Genomic DNA, 23973 nt, shown 5'->3' with positions numbered 1-23973 from the left:
AAGATATTTTTTGCAGCTTTAATCACAGCAATTTCAAAATCCATATTTATTATTTATATTATTATATTTATGTGATATTATGTGTTATTTTTTAAATACGACACGATTCAATGACATATTTTTTTTTATAAAAATATAACTTTTTTCCCTGAGACTTTTTTTCCACCGAGACTTTTTTTCCGGAGACTTTTTTTCCGGGACTTTTTTTCCTCGAGACTTTTTTTCCTACCATCGTTTGCAACACTGAGATAACACAATACGTCCTTTTAAATATTTTTAAGACGATTTCTCGTTATTATGAGAAAATCGATTACCTTTTGAAGTAGTTTTTCGAATACAGCAATGAAGCATTCAAATATTTCTATAACACTTCCGCACAACCCTATGTCGAGGTATTTTGTCAGGCATCGCTATTTTTATTACAATATTGATGACTCAACTTGGGTGCAGCTGGCGTCTCTTGTGATTTGTTTTATATTTCATTATATACAAATACACGTAAAAGATCCTAATTATCTACGTGATATAGATGAGTTATGATTATTTTTTTTTACTTTATTTAGATGTTATATTCGGGTTGGGTTTCAGATAACATAACAGATAAAATACGCGTATACGGTGTAGGTACCCATCATAAAAAAAAACCTTAAATATTTAATATATACTAATTGGATTCCATTAGTTTATATTGTATACTTTTCAGGTGTAGTTGGTCTAAACAAGAATTTCTTATATAGTGTATACCGTGTGTCAGACCTAAGATCTAAGTGCTTTGAAAACGTTCACGAGACCAGAATAAAAGGGCTGTATTTTAATGAAGTATTTTAGTAAAACAAAAACCATAAAAATCAGACTCCAAAGTATCTAACATATTTTAATCACGAGAGTACGGAACACAATAATATACATCACTATACTATAAATATTAATAATACTTTATATTTTGTAGGTACAATTTAGCTTGAACTCTGTACTTTGTACTCTGTAGGTAGCAGGTACCTATGGTAATGCATACAAGTTGATTAATTCGATGGGCCGTATCATAAAGGAACCTCGTCATTGGGCAGTTAACTGGTTTCAATTAATTGATAAATCATTGTAGAATAGTATACAAAAAACGATTCTGATCGGAGACGGATAGACGGTGTGGCGAGCACTATTTCTAAATTTCCAAAGATATTTTTAAATATATCTATACAACTAAAAGTAGGTAGTTTATTTTTTTATTTCGTAATTAATATGGACATATGGCAGATTCAACTAATTTTTGCCAAAAAACATATTATTCTATAGGTAATAATAATTATTATATTATCACTATGTAGTAAAAATATGCAGTGTACCGCAAAACTATGTTAATAAGTTCGTGATTCAAATAGCTTAAAACTTAGTTAAATACCCAAATTTCTACGGGTTTTAATTTATTACATGATAAAATCAACGAATAATAATTTTATCAAAAACCAACATTTTGTAAATATTTGTATATTTCTGGAATTTATTTTTTGTTTATTAAAATAATTTTAATAACCAATGTACATTTTTTACTTTCGAATCACTAGATCCAAATTTCTTTCAGAAACCACAGCCAATATTGAAGATTAAAGCAATTTTTTTACTAGAGAAATAGTACCGAGATAAAGTATCTTTAGAAGCAACAATTTAAAAATAAAACTAAAAATGGGTTCTTGAATAATTGATCTTATTTAACAACTCGAACTTCTAGAATTTTAAACAATTTGAAGCTTGTTGGAAATAAACACTTAAAAATTAAAACTTCAAACTCGAACAGTTCGAAAAAAATTAAATTTAATATCGATACCTACTTGGATTATACATTCAATTTTGTACCTACCAAAGACGTTAATAATAATTAATATTATAACATTTTAAGAGTTATTATTAGGTATATATATATATTAATAAAATAAATTAAATTTAAAGTTCAAAGATTCAAAATGTCTGAAAAAAGTTTGAGAAAAAAAACAAAATTTTATGTCGGGAAATTTAAAGTTCTTTCGCCCATCTCTAAAAAATGTATCATCGTAATACCAAACAGACGTTGCTCTATAAGAAGAATCTAAATCTAGGGCACTTTAAAATGGTGTCGAGTTATGTGTTCGAAAACTAAGTGTAAATAAAACATATGAATATTGCAATACACATAGGTATATAGGGAGACCGACTGTTACACTATTGTAACAAAGTCTCAAATTTCGATAAAATTTATTATAAAATGACTATTAAAGAGGTATATATCATACAGTTTTCAATATTGTTTATTATAAAATATATTTTTTTGTATAAGTATTTTTTAAGACTACACTATGCCCGTATGTATAGATGTATTGCCTCAGTATTACTATGTATAATAACGTAGCATACCAAATTGTATGTCTAAGATAATTACACTCAATTTCACGCAATTATTTTTATATTAAACCAAATTTAACTCTATTATACAATTTGAATAAATAAGCTAATCATTTAAGGCAACAGCTAGTATGCTTTTTTGATATTTTAATTTTGAAGGAAGTTATAAGTATTATAAAAATTAAGAAATATTAATGATTTTCAGTACAGACACATTTGACTACATATTAAGTTTTAAGATAACAAAATAACATTAGAGATTAGTATGTAGGTACTTGTATATGCATAATAGTCCATGTATAATTTTATTAATATTAATATAATCAGAAACAGTTTAGTTATAGACAAATTAACTATATAAAACCAACAACATTTTTAAAAATCTACAAGGTATGCTGGAGAGGGGTGACTCCTCTCTTTGCCCCTTGAAGATGATACCGTTTATAGATTTCTTTCCCTACTAATTGTTTAGAAGTTATAAAAGCATTTTACAAGTGCTACAATATTACTAAAAAAAAGAATAATTTTACTACATAGAATAATACCTGATACCTCAGGTCACTCGCTTCCTTTTTGAGTGGCATATTTTTAAAAGATCAGTGTTGAACAACCTTAATTGTTCCTAACACCATATTCTGCCACAATGTTGTATACTTGTATACAAATATAATATAAATATATAATAGTAATATAATATAAATTCATTTTTACTTAAAGACGAGAAAATAATTTTGTTTATAAGTAATAACTTAACCAGACTAACTTAAGTGATTTACACACCATAATATAGATACGTATTAAGTATACATTCGAAACATACCCCAAATTGACTTTCCCGGTTGTTTTTTAAGCTCTTGTATACACTATAGCTCTATACAGTATACATAAAATTTTTTTCATATTTTTATTTCTTGTTGAAAATAATAATAATAATAATATATACTACATGAAATAATCATAAATATCTATTTTCATTTTAAAGAAACAAATAAGTACTTTAGTAATATATTATAGATTTTATGAAAAATCATTACAAACAATTTCTTCCCAATATAATATTTGTTTAATTTCTAATACCGAAAAAATTATAATTTAGTTATTGTTTTCACATTCATAACTAGAGATAGGATTATAATAAACTAAATAACACACAAAAAAGCCATAAAAAAATTAAAAAATGCACTAAAAACTCCAAAAATGACCAAAATAGGGTTCTTAAATACGTGAAAAAATTATTTTAAATATAATTATTATTATTAGAGATGTGGGTGTAATAATTAGTGCCAGAGTAATTAAAAATTTGAAATGTCAAATAAATAGACAAAAGTAAACATTTTAATTTTAAGTTTAATTTATAGAAAAAATAAATGTATGAAATTATAAAAAATAAATTTAAAAGTATAAAAGGAATAAAACAAATATATCAATACAACCAAAACCCACGAGTATAAAATAATGAAATAGGTAACTACCCAATATTGAAGCTTAGATTATCTTCCCTGAAACTAAGTTCTTACTTCTGTGTTCTGGGAATAAAATATAGAGTTTAGGTGTTTTGCGTAATATGTTCACAGTGCAAGCCATTGATCCGTACAACATTGCACGTATGCACTATAAATGTGGTTTATCAGAAAATGCAATTTTATGGGTACGCTAGATTTACGTCTCTTGAATTTTTTTTAACTGTCATTCGAATTGCCTCCCGATTTCAAATTGGCATCCAATGATCTGCTTCCGAATACCTAATATTATCAATTTCTAGTTTAAACCACAAACATCGATTTTTTTATAAATTTTAAAAACAATATTATGTGAATCAATAAATTAAATAAATTGTTTAATAGGTCAATGACAATTGATAAATTGATTTAATGTCGATTTAAGTTAATACAATATAGTAATATATGTATTAAAAAAATATACGACACATAATTTTTAAAATTACATAAATCGAAAATGAATCATACGCGTAGTACCTGCAGTCAGGGGGTAGGTAAATAATGCGATACCATAACTTAATCTATAAAGATATCTATAAATTATAATATTATCTCTAAATAGTACCAAGTTTTTCAAGTCTTTGAAGAGTAAAGACTCGTACTTAGGTGCATTATTGGAAGCACTTCATATATAACATTAACTCAAACAACTATTTTTTAACCGCTTATTTATACATACGCTTCGTAAAGAGTATCACCTGTAATAATATGTAATATATCTTATAATTATTATGGCTCCTAAAATAAATCTAATTATGTGATACCTATATAGAATGCACACTCCAGACGGTTCGCTAAACAGTAGGAGACACGAGTCTGCTCGATACCTCGGATTTGAAGTTTGGGACATCGAATACAATGCTTCTCGGTGAGCTGTCACTGCTACGAACCACGAACAATTATTTTTTATGTAATCATGTAGATATTATTTGATTGTGGCTTAATAGCTGTTATAGTACCTACACAGTCGGACATGACTGTAAATTATATTACGATGGCGATAATATTATTAATTACATCATAATATTGCATTTTGATAACTTAATATTAATCATCACTCATTAAAGACATGTTTCTATCATAGTTGGTTTTATCTCAGTTAAAAGTTATTTGTATTATTTAAAAGTAATAGGTGTATCGGAAAATATTTTGATAGAAAAATTTTCATTCTTCTCAGAGACAGATATTGAATTGGGTATTTGGATTTTATTCAGAGAACCTTCATGACGCACAAAGGCGTCACAACTCACACCCTGAAATCTGAATAATTTAACACATATTTTGTTCAACCACTCAGACAGGGGAATAAGTAAACTGGGTCTATAGAAGAAAGGTTAGTCCGTTCATACCATTCTTTTAATATCTAATAAAGTAATGATCTTTATTGTAAGTCGAATATTATAATTTTGTTATTAGTTGTGGCTACAACACGATTGCGCAAATTTTCCTTTTTTGACCTGACTAATCACACCACGATTGCGCAAAAAGTTTGCAACACGATTGCGCCCCGATCTCTTTTTACCTGTTAAAATCACAACACCATTGCACACCAAATGATATGTGTTTATACTATAAATAATAATTTATATACAACATAAAATAATGTAGATATACATACAATACATACTTTCTATAATTTGCATGTACATATTACATGCACTCAAACTATAAATTCATAAAATGCACTCTTTCAAGATGAAAATATATAGTTTTATAAATTATATTAAAGTCAATGTACTCAATATTATTTGTTTCTTGATATTATATATATATACAAAATTGAACGAGTGAGCATTGGTATTTATATTTGTTTTTATAATTTTATCTGATCGTCGACTTGATGTAAAGCATACCCTTTACCTTTTTGAGTAAAAGGTCTATGGTGTAAAGCAATAAATTAAGATAATAAATATAACATTTTCTTAATAAGCGATATCATCATATCGGTGTTGGATGTTAGTATTTATGTTTCATTCGCAATTTGTATCGCGTATAGAGTGAACGTATGTAGTGTAACGTTTATAGTGTCAAATAGTGTGTCAATTATTAAAATGGATCTAAGAATTCAAAAAAAATTCCCAACAGAAAAAGGCAAGCCGTGCATCTTAGTCGGTGGATATAAATACAGGGAATTCAATGTACTGAAAAATGTGGTAGTATTCGATACCGTTGTTCTAATAAAAACTGTTCTGCTAGTCTGCTTGTTAATAATGATGTTACAATTGTTATTAGTATGCTTAATGATCATTATAATCATAATGTAATATTGCTGTAAATATCGTTAGTAGGCAAATTATCAATTCCCGTATCAAAAGGAAATGTGAAAATGATTTATTAACAAGGCCGAATAAAATAATTCGAGCTGAACTTCAAAATGCAGAAAATGAAACTTGTGCATTCTGATTTAAGGTTATGGAGAAAAAGTATGTACGATTTCCGTCGTGAGAGTATGCCTAAAATTCCAAAAAGTTCTGAATAATCAAAAGTTCAAATATTTGATAGACTCGAAAATATAATAAATAATACTGGTGAGTTATTTTGCCATATGGAAACAATTTCAAGTCCGGTAATGTTTACTTGTGCTACTAATCTTGAAATATTAAGTCAATGTTCTCATATATTCACCGATGGGACGTTTTCACATGCCCCCAAATATTATGAAAGACTTTATACTATTCATATACTGCAAAATGATTTTTATATACCTATAGTGTTTTGTTTTTTGACTTCAAAATCAATTCAAACATAAATTGATATGTGACTTTCAATTGTAAAATTGTGTTTGAAATTGACTGGTATAAATATACAACTATCATTGGCTCAATCAACTTTTCATTTCGATTTTGAAAAAAGTGCACATAGCGCTGTAAGAAATTTTCCCGAACTGCAGAACTATGGCATGTAGGTTTCATTTAAATCAAAGTTGGTTTAGACATATGCAAAAAGATAGTCAGCTATTAAATGAGTATAAACTATAAATCAAGTTCTGTATTGGGTGTTTCGCTAAAAAAATTTTTTGCATTAGGATTTCTATTAGCCAATTTAGTAGAAAATGCTTTTTTACATTTAATTGAAAATGCTCCTACGTCTAATTTTGGATTTGGTGATTATTTACTTAAAAACTATGTAGAACCCGATGCACAATATCCACCAACTTTATGAGCAGATACACCATCAGAAGAAGCCAGAACAACTAATGGTCCAGAATCCTTTCATATGCACTATAATTCGCAGTTTTATACCTCGCATCCATCTACTTTCCAAGTAATAAACATATTATTAGCTATTCAAACTGAAACATATTTAAAAATAAATAGTGTTAAACGTAATGAAAAAATAAATTACGAAAAGAGCAAGAAAACCACATTAAGTTTATAATTGATACTTGGGAACAATTAGGCTTAATCAAAGTTTAGTTCGACTTAACGGTATATCATTTTTGGAGAAAAATCCACTGTAAGAATATCTATGCACCCACACTATCACTATATGTTTGTGCGGGCGCTTAGAGCTAATCAGTGTACCGTTATAATATATAAGCTCCCAGCCTTAACTTAGTATTTAAAAGCTAGGTAGGTAAGTGAGTTTACAGCCGGGACCCAACTCACTTATTAACTTTTTATACCCAAGACTCAATTTACCATTTTCAAAATGTACACAAATTATCGCCGACCTTAATTTATCAATTCCGTCTAACAGCCAACACCTGCAAGGATTCTTTGTACATATATAGATAGGATAGTTTGATAATTATTGTATTGGATACAACAATTTTTGTTGAAAATCAACTTATAATGCTGATCTGTTAGAAACTCTTATTTTAGTATAAATACTCTGTTACTTGAGTTATTTTATAAAGAATTGCAACAGATTCAAGTAATTTTAAATTATGTCATTCATTAAATATTTAAATGCACAATAATGAAAAAAATGTGTTCATTTAATCACTATTTTCTATATATTTTTGTTCGTTATCTTATATTATAAATGCATATTTTAAGATACATAAGGTGACTCCGGTTTGAGTGGTCTTTAGTCTTTATAGACTAAACATTCTAAATCAAGTCTTCAATCTGAATAATTCAATGAAAAATGTATACATGTATAAATAGGTATAAATTAATTTATTCTGATCGACTTTTAATACATATTATAATAAGGCCTCTACTAATCATATTATAATATACTACTCGTACAAAACATAATACCTATTTCAATATCTGTGTGTTACTAAACAATTTCCATAATTCCCTACTCAGTTCAATGGGTTCAATCTTCACACGCACAAAAAGGTACCTCAACGTCAATGAAAACGAGGACGTCGCCCGTCGTCGAGAAGTCCTGAGTTAGCTACACGTTACATCAGTGGTGCGCAACCTGGTGGTCGCGAAATATTTTAGTAGGGGGTTGACAATAATTTGACACCAAATGAAAAATCAAACCAAACATAGAATCAATCACTTCTACAATGCAAACTCAGGTTTCTCATTAAAATAATTTATTAGTTATTTTATAATTTAAAAAAATATTAAAATTTTGATTATCATTATAATAATTTCAGTAACTTTTTAACTTTAGATTTTATTTAACTCTAATTTTTTTTCATGTTTTGGATTAATTAAATTAAAGAAATATTAAAATTAACGATTTAATTTATATGAATAATATGTTTGTATACATTAAGACCACGAAGTAAATATATATTGTACACTTATATAATGTTGGTAGGAAGATGGGGGGGTTGTATTACCAAAATAAATAATTTTGGGGGTCGTGGATCACAAAAAGGTTGCGCTACATCATAAAACGTCATCGTTATTATAATTGAATTATAAACGTTAGGAAGTACCCTTATATGAGTATCACTACATTATTTTTTATTTATTTTTTATTTTTGTTAAGGATAACCTTTGGAATCATGGCCGTTGGAGATACATTTTTTTGTACACATATTATATATAAAAATACAACATGATAAAATACTTATATAATATTATTTATTAACCGTTAATAACCAACTTAATATGTATAATATTTTATAGCAGCTGTAACTATAATTTATATCTTGTTAAAATAGTTAAAACTATATTATCATCTGTATGATATATCCTATATTCAATGGGTATCTTATTTTAAAATAAAATATAAAAAATAGCTGTGTGTATTAATTAATATCGATATTGACTCTAGGTCCCCGGATCATCGTTTGAGATCATCTTAACATTTATTTCGTAGCTAATCAGAGTTCTTCTACAACCATGATCGTTTGCCTTTTGAATTTTACAGAAACATTCATAGCATAGCGCGGCCGCAGAGCTCCGGTATCGTGTATAAGGGTCCGGCCACACTGCGGTATTTTTGCCGTTGAGTGCAACCTGTTTTATCTCCGAGGTTTTTAAATTAGCTTTTTCAAATAGACTGAACCATGGTACCCGGTAATACCAGGTAGTATGACTCGGTCGATTTAAATACGGATGTTAAGACTAGTTGTGTCCAAACCGCGGCCCACATGTGACCCATTTCAAATTTTTGTAATAAAATAAAAATTATTACCTGAACCTCGATTGGCAATCCTTTCAATAGTTTATAAAAGATAAAAAACAAGTTCAGTATGTACATGTATATTGTAAACCTACTATGTGTAATATAGTTATATTTCTACTAAAGTGGTCTGCCAATGAAAAAAAGGCGGTGCTTCACTGGTAACGTAAAAACCGTTGGGGTGAAACCGATCGGACTCTACTATACTCACCATAAAGTCTACCGAAGGGGAGGATTAGTCTCCGGTAATAATATTCAAGAATCACTATATGTCAGCGAGCTCTAGCGAACGATACAACGTATAATGCGTATAACGTTAATTATAATATTGTAGTCTAGATTCTGAAACTAGTCAGTGTATATGATACAGTTAAAGTGTTGAATCAGTTAGCTTATTAAATAACTAGGTAATTTATAAAATAACTAAAGCTTGTAAGTAATGTATATAATTTATACTTTAACTAGTTATTTTATACATTTCCTGACATCACTTCGTTAATGTGTCAAATTGTAAATAACAAAATATCACGATAAATAAATATAGTTCTAATATTTTCAGTAATTTAATATAACACATTAAATCAGATAAGATTAACGTCCTATTAATTTTGAATTTATTTAATACCTACCTACACATTATAATTACAGTAGTGTTATTACAACTATACTCTCGATCCCAGTTCATATTATGTTCAGAAAATTTGTTAGCTGTAGAAGCTGTTCCAAATAAAAGTATTACATTAAGATTTGGGGCAACTGCGCTGTCACTGGGAACTGGTCAGGGTCTTTTTAAGTGCACTTGTACCAAAAAATGTGGCACAAAGCGATGTGTTTGTAGATAAAAAAGGTATTGTGCAATTTTAAATGCCATAATAGCCTTACATGAACAAATAAATAAACAATATAACCATAATTAATTCAGTAAAATAAAATATTTTAATATATATTTCAAATTTTAATGTATTTTATACTTTAACGGATATCAAACTGAAATTTTATAGAATAGCTTGATATTCTATGAAATAACTAGTTAAAGTACAATTTTCATGTATTATTTCATACTTTAACTAACATTCGTTGGTAATTCATGAACTACCTAGTTATTTCATAAAATAGTGAAATTCTACACTTTAACTGTAACATATACATAATAATACATCAGAAGGGGCTTGTGAGGATTTTTTAATTTTTAATTTTGATTTTCTGTTCAAAGGGGTTTTTTCTTCAAACTACAGTAGAGACTAACGTGCGGTGATCCAGGGGCGGATCGGGGCACTGATTTACTGTGCAATAATTCACTGCCACAGTGGACCGGTATCATATAATTATGTCCCTCGATCTGAATCACAAAATAATCACAAAATCATCCAGTATAATATTATTATTGTTGACGATTTTTTTAGGATCTTAACCTTTTAATCTTTTCTATCATAAACACCCCGGTAAATAAATTAACATGATCCACTCAGCTCAACTAAACTTTCAGTAATTATAACTAAAGTTTTAAAGCTTTGAATTTTAATATTGCCTACTAATAGTCAAATATTTTAACCAGTATGGTCCGTATTAGTGCGTATTTTAAATGACGGCAAAATTGCATTTTTTTTCTTTTGTACCAATTTACTATAGAAATATAACTTGATGGAAAAATTATGTATTTTTGTAATTTTAACAAAAACATTAAATATCCTATATAATAAAGTACCAACATTTTGAAGCATAAATAGCGTAAAATTAATCTAAACATGTTACGTCTATAGTTATTTATTATTTTTGCATGTATTTTACCGTCGGCAAAATAAAGTATTATCATAATGAACTTTAATTGAGTATTAACAATTCAAAGACATTGGTTTACGCAGTTTACGTTCGTTTAGGGCTGAGATGGTAAGCGTACTGCTCTCTACTGGTCGGTCGCAAGGAGGCCAGTGATTAAACGCGCGCCACTGATAGAGCGCGGTGACGTATGGTACTCTGGCCGCTAACCATAAACAAATTGTATAATAACTAGATAACTGACTCGTATACTACAGTCTACAGCGTATATAATAATGATGCCCAAAGCCAGGGCCCACTTGGGCAACGTTTATTAATCTATTCCAGAGTTTCTCAACCTGTAGTACGCATACCACTAGTGGTACTTGGAAATATTTCATATGGTACCAAAAGAAAATCTCCTTTCATAAGAAAAATAAGATTGAACATAAAAATGGTAATTATTCACATTGAAAATTATTTGGTTTATTCGACATTAATAATAATATATATATATATTTATATAAATATAATACCTTATTGTACATATCTTGTTTTCGTTTTTATCTATTAAATATTTAAATGCTTATAATATTATATGATAACTGATATCATTACTGAATTTATTAGTAGGTACGTAACTTAACTATATTAGTGTGAGCGTTTATATGTATAAGTGAGAAATTCAAAACAACGATAAAAGATAAAATTAATAAGAATGACCTTAATTATGTTAGAATTAATTTTATTGTGTTATTAAATTTGGCAACATTGCACAATCGTAAAAAGAAATTTAACAAGCGCAATCGTAAACCAAATGGTTAAGCACGCAATCTTATTCTACCCTTGTGGTCAATAACGACGAATAACTGATATCACAATGAAAAAATAATATTTTTAATTCGGAATAATTCCACAAACTAAAATGTGTTATATAAGGTTAAAAAGAAAATTTGATTAATGTTTTAATTTAATAATGTTTTTTTATTTTAAAATATAGTTTATTACTCAGTAGTGGATACAGAGGTCACCCAAAAGGGAGGTATTTAGTATAATTACAAAGAAAACTAATAAAAAATACCTACCCATATAAAAATAAAATATTATAATTCGTTTAATCGGCACAACATATTTCAAGGTGGTAAGTAGACAAAAACCACAACGGTAGCGAAGTTGATAACAACATCAGCAATTTCTATATTATTATAAACATTAAACAGGTCAGGAAGAATCATAATGGACAATGGTGGGGGGGGGGGAGGAAATAGTCTTACGCAGGCCCAACATAAGTCATAACTAATGCTTTATGTGTAATTATTAGTAGTATCAAAAAAATTAAAATATCAGTTTTTTATATTATTTTTATGATATAAAAATAATGTTAAAAGCAGGGCCAGGGGGAGGGTGACCGCCCCATTGTCCCTTCCCCTAGTTTCCGTCACTGTTATTACCCAAGATTAAATATTTTGTTATTAAATCATTACACAATTTAAATTCTAGAGATTTGGATGTTAGTTTTGATCAAAAAATTTTGTTGCAGAAATGAGAAATTTACTGTTGTCGTGTTAATTATTAAAATTATTAATGTACTCATTTAGAGATATAAATATTAATGAACACATGGATCCTCATCTCAGTGTGTTGCGACAACTGGGTGAGTTGCAGGCGGAAAAAAAATTATTATTTATTTAATAGTGAACACACTCAAGGAATAAAAAACGACTGTAGTGCCATATGACAAACGAGAGTATTTTATTATGCATTGAAAAATAACACAGCGGTGAGCGGTCATAATATTTTACGGTTTAAGAGGTTGTCAGGTTGTTAGTTCTTTCTTTCTCAATCTCTCTCCTGTCCATTGTGCCCATTGACAAAAAGCATTCACGCAATATATTTTTTTATGTTATAGAGTAATCTTAGAATAAAATCACCTATTATAAAAATCATAGTTAATAATATATTTGAGGCATAGGCGTGCGCAGACTCCGGTTTCAGGGTACAGCAAGAGATTAATTCGGCCCATTCTTCAAATTCACCATTAAACCCAGCCCATAGTTTTACTATTTTTGCTATTGGGTATCAAAATTAAAGTTGTATTGATTATTTGTTTATTTGGATAAACCGTTGTACAGTTTTTATAATAGACAGGTTTATTAGTTTTATACTGATAAATTCTATAATCATAAAATATTCATATCTATACTTGACCAAAAAAAAAAAAATCATTTGTGGAAATATAATTTTACCAAGTCCCATTATTTAATATTTTCCGACCCCGGTAGCCCCAAATAAAGTCCAGGGACAGCATATGCTGCCTCTGCTGTCCCCGTGCGCACGCCTATTATTTGAGGCCATGACATATCAATTTGTCTAAATATTTTCTAGAAACAGTTTAATATCTATTTAAATTAACAACATTTATTTTTCATTCGAATAGGCAGAAAAAATAATAATACAATTTAAACCTAATTAATCAAACTCTAAATAATATAATCCTTCATCATTTATGTAATTTTTACACTGACGTCCTCAATAAAAACGTCTAAATAAACTAGAGGCCGCGGCCATTGAGAGGTAACGGAATGGGCGTCCTTGTGTTTGAGCCGTTTAAGGTGACGTGGTCGGTCGGCGGTGAGAGACGGGACGAGCAACGGCGTCGTCCCCGCTCCGCAGAACCCGGCCGTGTTGGTCTTGTCGTCAATCGTCATACGTCACGTTTTGGTGGCGTTCAGTATTGCGTAGATAATAAAAAAATGCTATGCAAAACGGTCAACGGACCGTGTCAAATGTACTAAAATTACAATTTTGTAATAATAAGAATTATTTAAATAAACATGGAATGCCAAAAATGGTATAAGGAAAACATATTATGACTCTAGGTAATAGGTGAGCACATTTTTCAATTTCAGTTGGTGCCTTAATCATTTTTTTTATCCCCTTCTTTATTTGTGTTTTTACTACGAAGACAAGTAAAATTACTTTGTAATTGTAAAATGTATTGGTATTCATTTATTTTATTTTAAAATAATTGTACACAATGTATAATAATCAGCGGTGTAGTGGGGCGTATACTCGGGTATACGGCGTATACCCACTTTTCTGTTTTTCTGTAAGTGCGTATACTTATAAAATAACACATGATACGCGTATGGAAATGCATTTATTCTATAAATCAATTTAATAAATAATTTTTTTTAATAAAATGTACAAACTTTATCGATTTGACGGTTTCCATAATGAAAACAGGTGCTTAAACAGTTATACTAAATGTATTTTAGTATATATTAATGAACTACACTGTAATTAGACATTAATATAATAGTATCTATTAAAGAAAAATTTAAAGAAAAATATCGATTAATATTTTCATGGAACTGTATGAACCACAGATTAGAACTGGCTGTAAATGATTGTATGAAAGACGTTTCCTCAATTAACCATTTTAAACATTTTATTGATAGTTTATATGTATTGTATAATAGATCACCTAAGAATCAAAATGAACTAAGAACCTCATATATAGAATTAAACATTTTATTTTTAAAGGTAGGACGAGTTATTGATGTCAGATGGGTGGCCAGTAGCTCCAGAGCAGTAGAAATTGTATGGAAAACTTTTTTGGCGTTATACAACCACTTACATAACTCTTCAAAAGATAACCTAAGAGATCAAAAATCTAGATCTAAATATCTTGGATTATGTAAGCGATTGGGAAGTCCAGAATTTGTCTTAGACTTAGGACTAATGTGTGACGTACCTACTCAAATAACTGTCATATTTATCTCTTGAATTACAAAGTTAATCAATTACATTGTTGCGTGCAGATGAATCAATCAAAAGAACAATCAGAGTGGTTAATTCTTTTAAAACATAACATGGAGATTTCATGTTAGAAGCTTTAAGTGCACAAAATACTATGATGTTCAAAAACATAGTTCTATCAAGTAATAAAAAAGTAAGCCCTTTAAACCATAATCAATTTTTGACAAGTATCTATATAACAACCTTCGATCACGTTTACTTGAAACAAATGAAGAGGAATCTTTTATTTTAAATGATATGAAAATTTTAAATGAACGTACAAGGCCTTCTGCAATTGAAAATATAAGATTTGGTGAAGATGAAATAAAGAGATTGACAAAAAGATTTCTATTTAATACAGATAATGCTATTCAATGCTTTCGAAAATATATTGACAATAAAATTATCAATGACGATTTAAAAGAATTGGACATTTTAATTAGAACATTGCCGGTTTCCACGGCGGAATGCGAAGGGGATTTAGCCAAATGAATTTGATATGTTCAGATCTCAGGTCAAAATTATCCGTTACAAACATTTCTAATTTAATGTTTATAAACATTAATGGACCACCAGTTGCAATATGGAATCCAACAAATTATGTAAAAAGTTGGCTGATCAAACATAGATCTACAAATGATAACAGATCTCGAAAAGTTGCTCAGATAAAATTAAATGAAGAATAGGCCAGTCTATGGAAAATTGTATAGTTATTTATTTGTAAATATGTTTTTAAATTGTTATTTATTATTTAATAAGCTAAGCATGTTAGGTGCTTAAATAAATACCAAATTTAAATGTCTTTAAATAGTCTTCAATAATGACTTCAAAGAGAGTGTGATAGATTTTATTTTATAACTTAATATTTTCCTATACCTAATCCTGTTTCTTGCTTTTATTATTTAATAATAATTAATAATATATACAGTATATATTATTGAAACTTGAAAATCCTATCTGTATATTAATAAATATCTAGGAGAATGATTGTAAACTTTAGAGGTTTAATTGCGGCAGGGTATCGTAATATAATGACGTATGTAATATGTAAATACAACTATAAATATAAATATAATAATAATGAAGGATATATAGGGGGTGGGGGTCAAGCCACCCACGTTTACATATCAAACACATTTAAGCGTATACTCCCTAAAAAAATTAACGACTACATCACTAATAATAATAATGGAAAGTCTAAAGTATAGTTAAGTTCTCAAGTATTATAATTTTAAAGTATAAACTTGACATTTTCATGACACCTTAGTTCCACAGTAAAGTGGTGCATTTTAAAGAGGTACTGACACAAAGATTTTGAGATTCACGATAGAAATCTTATATTTTTTTCTTATATACTTATATGATTTCCGTTGGTTACAGGTTATAATAGTAATTGTAGGAATAAATAGTTGCCATTAGGTACTCGGGCAGATCAATTAAAACCATACATAAAATTGTCGAGTTTATGCCACTTTACGGGCTCGAATAAAATATTTTTTTACATGTTAAAAAGTCAAAACAAATATTAATTTAATGATCATTCTATATCTTTGTTGCCCATTGACACAAAAACTAACCAACTAATTTTTACGAAAGTTTTAGAATTTATTATTTTAAGATATATTTGAAAAATTAGGAGTCATTTTAACCAGGCTCGAAAATATACCAATACCTATTACACCTGAACTGAAGTACCTATACTAAAACTGAGATACACCAATATAACATAGTTTTTTATAATTGTTAATTTATTTGACTTGTGAAGTCGGGTTATACAAATAGTATGATATATTTGAATAATTACAAATCTATGATGACGGACTCATTATGCTTAAAAAAATGAATAATTCGTTATTAAAAAAATATAATTTTTTATTGTCTTATAAGAGATCGTAAGATATGATTCTTCTCTTATTACAAACGATAGCTCTAGCATTTACAGTATTAACACGCAAATCGTAAATATAAATTATTTTAATTTAGGAACAACAAATAAAATGTCAATAATTTGGAGGCTCAATTTGTAGGGCCCCATTATTTTCAAACAATAAATGTCGTAAGGTTCTTTGGAACACCAAAGGGTGCCCAAGGTGTGTGCCACTTTAATCATTGATCCTAAGACTGAATAAATATAGAGGTTATAGTTTAAATTAGGTTTAAAAATGGTTAATCTATACATTTTTAGCGGTTTGACACCTAACGTTTTCATGTATGGCTGTATGTTGAATGAGAATACATATGCATATATTGAAAGTCATCCTTTACTTTTTATACTTTTGTGTATTTAGATCCACATATTATAATATGTTTGTACCAGATATTGAGATATTATCTCATTATTGCCAAAACCTGTGAGTAACTATTTCGACGACTACTCTCGAATAGTTGAATTTATGACGTATAAAACAGTGGACAGCCAGTCACCAGTAGTCATTATGACCGATAGGTTATGCACGTACACGGTTAATTTCGGTATTACGTTGGAACGAGTTTTTCTGTTTCGGTATACGCACCTGGCCTTACCTTTAATCATTATATACAAATACACTGTGTATATTTTATTTAAATATGTAAACATATATTAAGTTTAAGTATCATAGAAGATTCCACCAATTAGGAGTTCTTTTGAGGATCATTTCATATTCTATATTCAGGTAGCCTGTTGGTGCCTGTATTATAATATTAAGTAATTTTGAAATTTATTAACCGCAAATGTCACGAAAAAGATAATGTCAGCAGGTAAATAAATTACTACGCCCAGCTCTGATATCTACAGTATCAAACTTATGCGTGACGCCTTAATAAAATATATACTACTACAATGTGTTCATTTAGGTATGCGTAATACCTACACTAATAACAGAAGGCGCTATAATACCATATAAATAGTTTCAACTGAGCTTTTTTTGTTTTGGCGTATAGGTATACCAATATATTTCGAATATATGCCATTTTAATAGAGTAGCACAATGTGAACATATTTTTTATGTTTCATATAAAAATAAAACAAAAGTAGTTTATTTTGTATGCAAAAGTTTATTTTAGTTTAAACGGATATTTTATGCATATAAGTATGAATATAACTTGAAGAGTATGAAGAGTACTATTACTATAGAACATTTAAAACAATTTGTATAAAGCAACATTTTATCATCTTGGTTTAATTTTGTAGTTCTACGTAAATATTTTGAGTTATAAAAACTTAATATGAATTCACCAAAAATAAAATAGGTACATATGAGCAGATTGGTATATGCATTTCTATTGCTTTCTTTAAAATTAAAGCAATTATTAATCACAATGTTATTGTTAATTAATTGGTTAAGACATAGGTGCACGTATGTGTAATAAATTTTAAATGTTTTACATAAACATAATTTATTTGTGTTTGATAAAAGAAGAGAAGGTTAGGTGCCGGCAAATTTTGAAAGATCATATTTTTAAACCATTGCCAATGACACAAACTGCAGTCTTAGATTCAAGATCAAATACAATTTTATAAATAATTCAAAACAAATTAACTTAACACTTTAATCATTTTGAATTTTTTTAAATTTAAAATAATCAATGATAATGTTAAAACATTTATTTCGTAAAAGTATATATATTATATATGGCTTCAAAAATTTTAATATTTTATTTTGAAACAACTAAAATATAATAAGAGATAATTATTGATCACTATAAGATTAAAAATACAAACAAGAAATGTATCTAGTAAATGTGGAATTCGGCATAATTTTAATCTGCCTCAACCAAAACTCTTATTTTCCGAACCACAATTTGACATCACCGTTGCTCATTTTAATCGCAAAAAATGTTATAAATATTTTTAAAAAATGTAAGTGATCTTAATCACTATAGTAGGAAGATTGAAAAGTGGCCGCTGGCAAATACGATAGGAACATTTTTATTCGATAAACGGAGGTTCTTAAATTTGTATCTAACATCATTATAAATTAGAATACATTTGTATTAGGTTATTATATCCATGTTTAATATTTCAAAATTTTTTATTTTGCAAGACCACCAGGATAGTGCGCATCAGCGGTCACTTTTCAGTCTCCCAACTCAATAATTATTCTACTTGAATGCTATAATACTATAGTATTTACGATTTTTTTTATCATTAAATCAATTTCTATTTGTCTTCGGTACATTACGTTCTAGACATGTTGTGCAAGTGCGTGCGTAATATGTGGTGATGCAAGGAAGTCACTCCTCTAAGTGATCGTTTACTACTCACGAACTATTCAAATTACCTATACTCAACTCCTTAAAAATGGTCGGTATTAGATCCCCTTTTTTGGACTGCAGCACGACCATTTCTAAGGAATTGCGTGTAGGCAATTCTGTGTAGCTTTGGTCTACTCGTGTGTTTAATATGACGCAAAAGTATAATATCTTTTTAAGTGTAAAGAAAATGAACGTTAGTGTGCGTGAGAAATGGATTCCTCGAAACCCAAAACAATAATAACTAGTAACATTTAAATTAGATGTTTGAACCAATATAAATATTATATTTAAAAACGCATGCAATTTTTAATGAGTATTGTAAGCTAGAATTTTGGCGAAAGTCATAAAAATCGTGAATTTAAAAAAAAAATACCGGAAAATCACACTAATTTTTTATAAGCATTTGAAGTTCAAACTTTGACAAAATTCGTCGTAATTAAATTTGTTAACTATTTTATAGAAAAAAAATTATAAAAAGTGTGATTTTCATATCGGAATCATAATCTTTCTTTTCATGCAATAATGTATCTTTGAATTCAAGTTTAACAGAATATACATTATCGTTCACCTACTGTACAGCACACCATTACCCATTTTACCGCTTTTAGATTCTGAGCGAAACGATTGATTTTTTGTGTCTGTCATTTTCAAAACATCTTGACTTGAGCTATGAACTCCAGTCTATATTCATTTAAAAATTCAAAAAAACAATCAACGACAAGAAAAATTGAACTTAAGCTGAAAAGTTGAAAAAAGAAAACAATTAATTATATTTTATATTGTCGTGACATTTATCGTATTGTTTCATTTCCGTAGTCATTAGCTCTAATTGACTTATAATCGTTCAGAATGTGGCTATTATTTAATATTAAACATTACATTTTTAATTATATGGCTACTAAGATTCTTAGAAATTGTATAACTCCCATACGTGCATGCACAAGTAAATGAACACGAAGAAAATATTTTTGCTCCTGCTATAGGGCAGAAATTTGTACGAAACTGAACCTTATATAAACAAAGTTTAAGAGCTCTCCTCTGTTGCCTGCGTGTGTGAGATTTTTTGCATTTTCTTATGGTGAGTCCTAGTACCTATACGTACACAGATGTCATCGATACTGAATATTGGTTACCAGACAGATGCCACTGTACACGCTGCATACAACTAAAAGCCAACGCATCAGCATTGCTTATTAAAATGTTGATCGCCATTCGTCGTATGCGTAATCCGATGAATATCATAACTGTATGGATACTACACAGACTTCTATACTAATGTACCTATTATTGTTAAATTACATGGGTAGCTACTAGCTAATGAAATATCCCGTTGATGTATTTAAGAGAGACAAGACACGGTGATAGTTTTAAAAGTTCAATTACGATTCAAGATAATAAGATATGGGTATACTCATAAGACGTGTTTCCGTGGAGATAACTACTAAGCAAACGGTTTGCTGACTGTCTGCTGTTACGTCATATTATGAAGTTTTTCAGAAAAAATACCAAAACGAAAAGGTTTGATCAAGAATAATGGGTATCACAAACACATAACCGTTGGAAAAATCGGTTAGTGGTGGGAGCATACATATAAGTAAATAGTAACATTTTTAAAAATATCATCAAAACATAGGTATTAGTAAACCGTTTACTCTCGGATCCCGGTAAATTCTAGATGCACTTATATAGTTGTACACAATAACTACATAGTAGATAACCGTATTGTTCTTATCAGTTTTCGCTGGAGTCGGCTGCATTTTATTCGCTAAGCGGGCCAGATGGATTGGTTTTTTTAAAGATACCTAATATTATATAGCCATATAGGTACACGAAGATAAGTAGGTATTTATCATGCCTATTTGTGTATTATTAGGTATTCTTTGTGCTATTCAACTATTTGTGTAGATATCTGATGTGCACCAAATGTAAACATTATTTGCTTTGAACCTACATTAATACATTATGATTTCCGGCTAACATCAATCAGTATTACCTACATATGTAAAGTCATACACATTTAGTATTGGATATTTGCATATACTATAGTATAACTATAAGGATATAGCCTTATATTTATATTATATAGTATATTATACAATATTCCGTTAAAAACATTTATTTAATATACCTATACATACTGTATTTGTATAATAGTATCGTCAATTTTTCAGTTATCGTAGTTAGAGTGTGCGATTAAGGGAATAGGAACTGCGCAATAGCCCCGACCACTGGGTATCTGCGAGAAGGTTGGTTGAGCAGTGGCCGGTGCATTTTAAAGGTCGGTGGCGTGTGGTGGCGGCGATTGTTGCTCGCCGCTCGGTGCGCGACTGCTGTACACCGTTCGCAGTACCGTCGGCATCGATAATAAAAACCTGAATAGGAGTATAGGACCATAGGACAATAGTCATATACTCAGAACCTCTTATCAGCGGTGATGAAGTGATATTAAATGCGGACATTTGCTTACAAAGTTTGGTTTGATTGTCAGTAGGCGACTCGCTGTCAGCCTTCCGTGCAGGTTACCAAAATCATAAACAACAAAAGTTTACGGATATAAGTAAGGTTTTATTTATTAACAATCAAAACAAAGGTTAAAGCATATATTTAACAAAGAGAAGAAGAAAAAACGTGGTTTTTTAACGACGTGCATAACAATATCGCGGGGTGTACAATCGGAGGGGAAAAAGTCGATGTGTGTTTGACGACGTCCGTCAGCGAAGAGATCGAGCTCATCGGCACTCGGTAGGCGATTAGGTGGAGGCTAGCGACGCTCGGCGCGCGCTACGGATATTGACCGCTAGAGAGGGGGCGCGCAGCTGACTACGGCCGGCGCGCTGATACCGCGGTAACGTTGTGGGTCGCCACACTACTCCCCCCGAGGAGGAAAGGAAAAACGTACGCGTTTTTCCGGCTGCTTCTCGACTTCGGCGTGTGTTGAGTAGGTGTGGTCTGTGGCTGTTGGATCTTCTCTGAGAACGAAAGCAGGCTTCAGGCGGTCGACGGATACCAAAACCGAGTTGTTGTTGCGTTGAATCTTGAAGTTCTTTTCATGACGTTGTAGAATTGCGTACGGACCTTCGTATCTTGGTTTCAAAGGCGGTTGAACTGCGTCGACACGGAGAAACACATGAGTGACTTTGTTCAAATCCGGCGGTACGAAAATTGATCGCTTCGTTGCGTGGTTCGATCCGGGTGTCGGCTGTAGTTGCGTCATAGCGTCTCGTAGCGTTCTGACGAGCTCAGGCGCAGTCTTAGCTTCGGCCGGGGCTGGGTGGAACAATTCGCCGGGTAGTCGCAGTGACATACCGTATACCATCTCGGCGGGTGAATGACCGATGTCCGGCTTGATCGTGTTCCGGAGGGCCAGTAGGACGACGGGAAGTCGTAAGTTCCAGTTCACGGTGTCCTGTGCTGTGAGTGCGGTCTTAAGCGTGCGGTGAAATCTCTCCACCAACCCGTTAGCTTGGGGGTGGTAGGGAGAAGTCCTGAGGTGTTGGATGCCGAAGTTTGTTGTGAGGGCGGTAAAAAGTTCAGATTCGAACTGGCGTCCTTGGTCGGTGGTGACCGCATCAGGAACGCCAAAACGTGAAATCCACTGCGTCGTGAGTGTTGCTGCGACGGTGTAAGTTGACATATTGTCGATAGGCCATGCTTCCGGCCAACGCGTGTAACGGTCCACGCATGTGAGTAAATACTTACAACCGTTAGAAGGGGGCAGTGGACCGACTAGATCGATGTGTATGTGTCCGAAACGGCGATCAGGTGGTGCGAAAGGCGTTATCGGTGAAACAGTGTGCTTAAATACCTTAGTGCGTTGGCATTGTAAGCAACATTTCGTCCAATGCTTTATCTGTTTGTCCATGCCGGGCCAACAATATCTTGATTTGATAAGGCGTGCTGTAGCGTTGCCACCTCCGTGTGCTTGACTGTGCAGTCCGTCGAAAACTGTACGGCGGTGTTGAAACGGTACGTACATACGCGTTTGTTTTGTTGACGTATCGAGGTAGACGATACCTTCGGCGGTGCTTCGCGGTTCGATTTTGAGCGTGGTTTCGGAGGTACCGGTAAGTATGTCTTTGAGCTCCGGGTCGTTGGCTTGATCGGAAGACCATTGTTTGAGGTCAGGTAAGACTACTTGTGTCGCCGATACCTCTAACCTCGATAAAGCATCTGGGACTATGTTCTTGTCGCCTTGCAGGTGTTCGACGTGGTTTATGTATTGAGACAGAAACGTGATATGTCGCTTCTGGCGGTCGATAATCTTTTCAGACTTTTGAGTGAACATATAAGTTAACGGTTTGTGGTCCGTTAGCAGCGTAGTGAGTCGTCCCTCAATCGCGTGTAGAAAGTGGCGCGTACCTAAGTACGCGGCAAGCAACTCACGATCGTACGTGCTGTACTTTTTTTCTGCTTCAGAAAGTTTTTTTGAGTAGAACCCCAGCGGTTGCCAACCTTTGTCGGATAGTTGTTCGAGTACAGCTCCTACGGCCGTATTGGATGCGTCGGTGCTTAGACGGAGTGGTACGTTCGGCAGCGGGTGAGCCAGTTCTGCCGTATCAGCCAACGCGGCGCGGCAAGATTCGAACGCTTTTCGTGTGTCGTCAGTCCATGTCAACGGTCCATCGCGTTTTTTTATCGTCGCGGCTAGATCGTATAGTGTCGCTTGCAATTCCGCGGCGTTGCGGATGAAGCGTCGGTAAAAGTTTACGGAGCCCAGAAATCTCTGTAAACTTTTTTTCGTCGTCGGTAGTGGCCATTCGTGTATTGT

This window comes from Myzus persicae, unplaced genomic scaffold (genome assembly GCF_001856785.1).
Source record: "Myzus persicae strain clone G006 unplaced genomic scaffold, MPER_G0061.0, whole genome shotgun sequence".
Taxonomy (NCBI): domain Eukaryota; kingdom Metazoa; phylum Arthropoda; class Insecta; order Hemiptera; family Aphididae; genus Myzus; species Myzus persicae.
Note: the sequence above shows the minus strand (reverse complement) of the source record.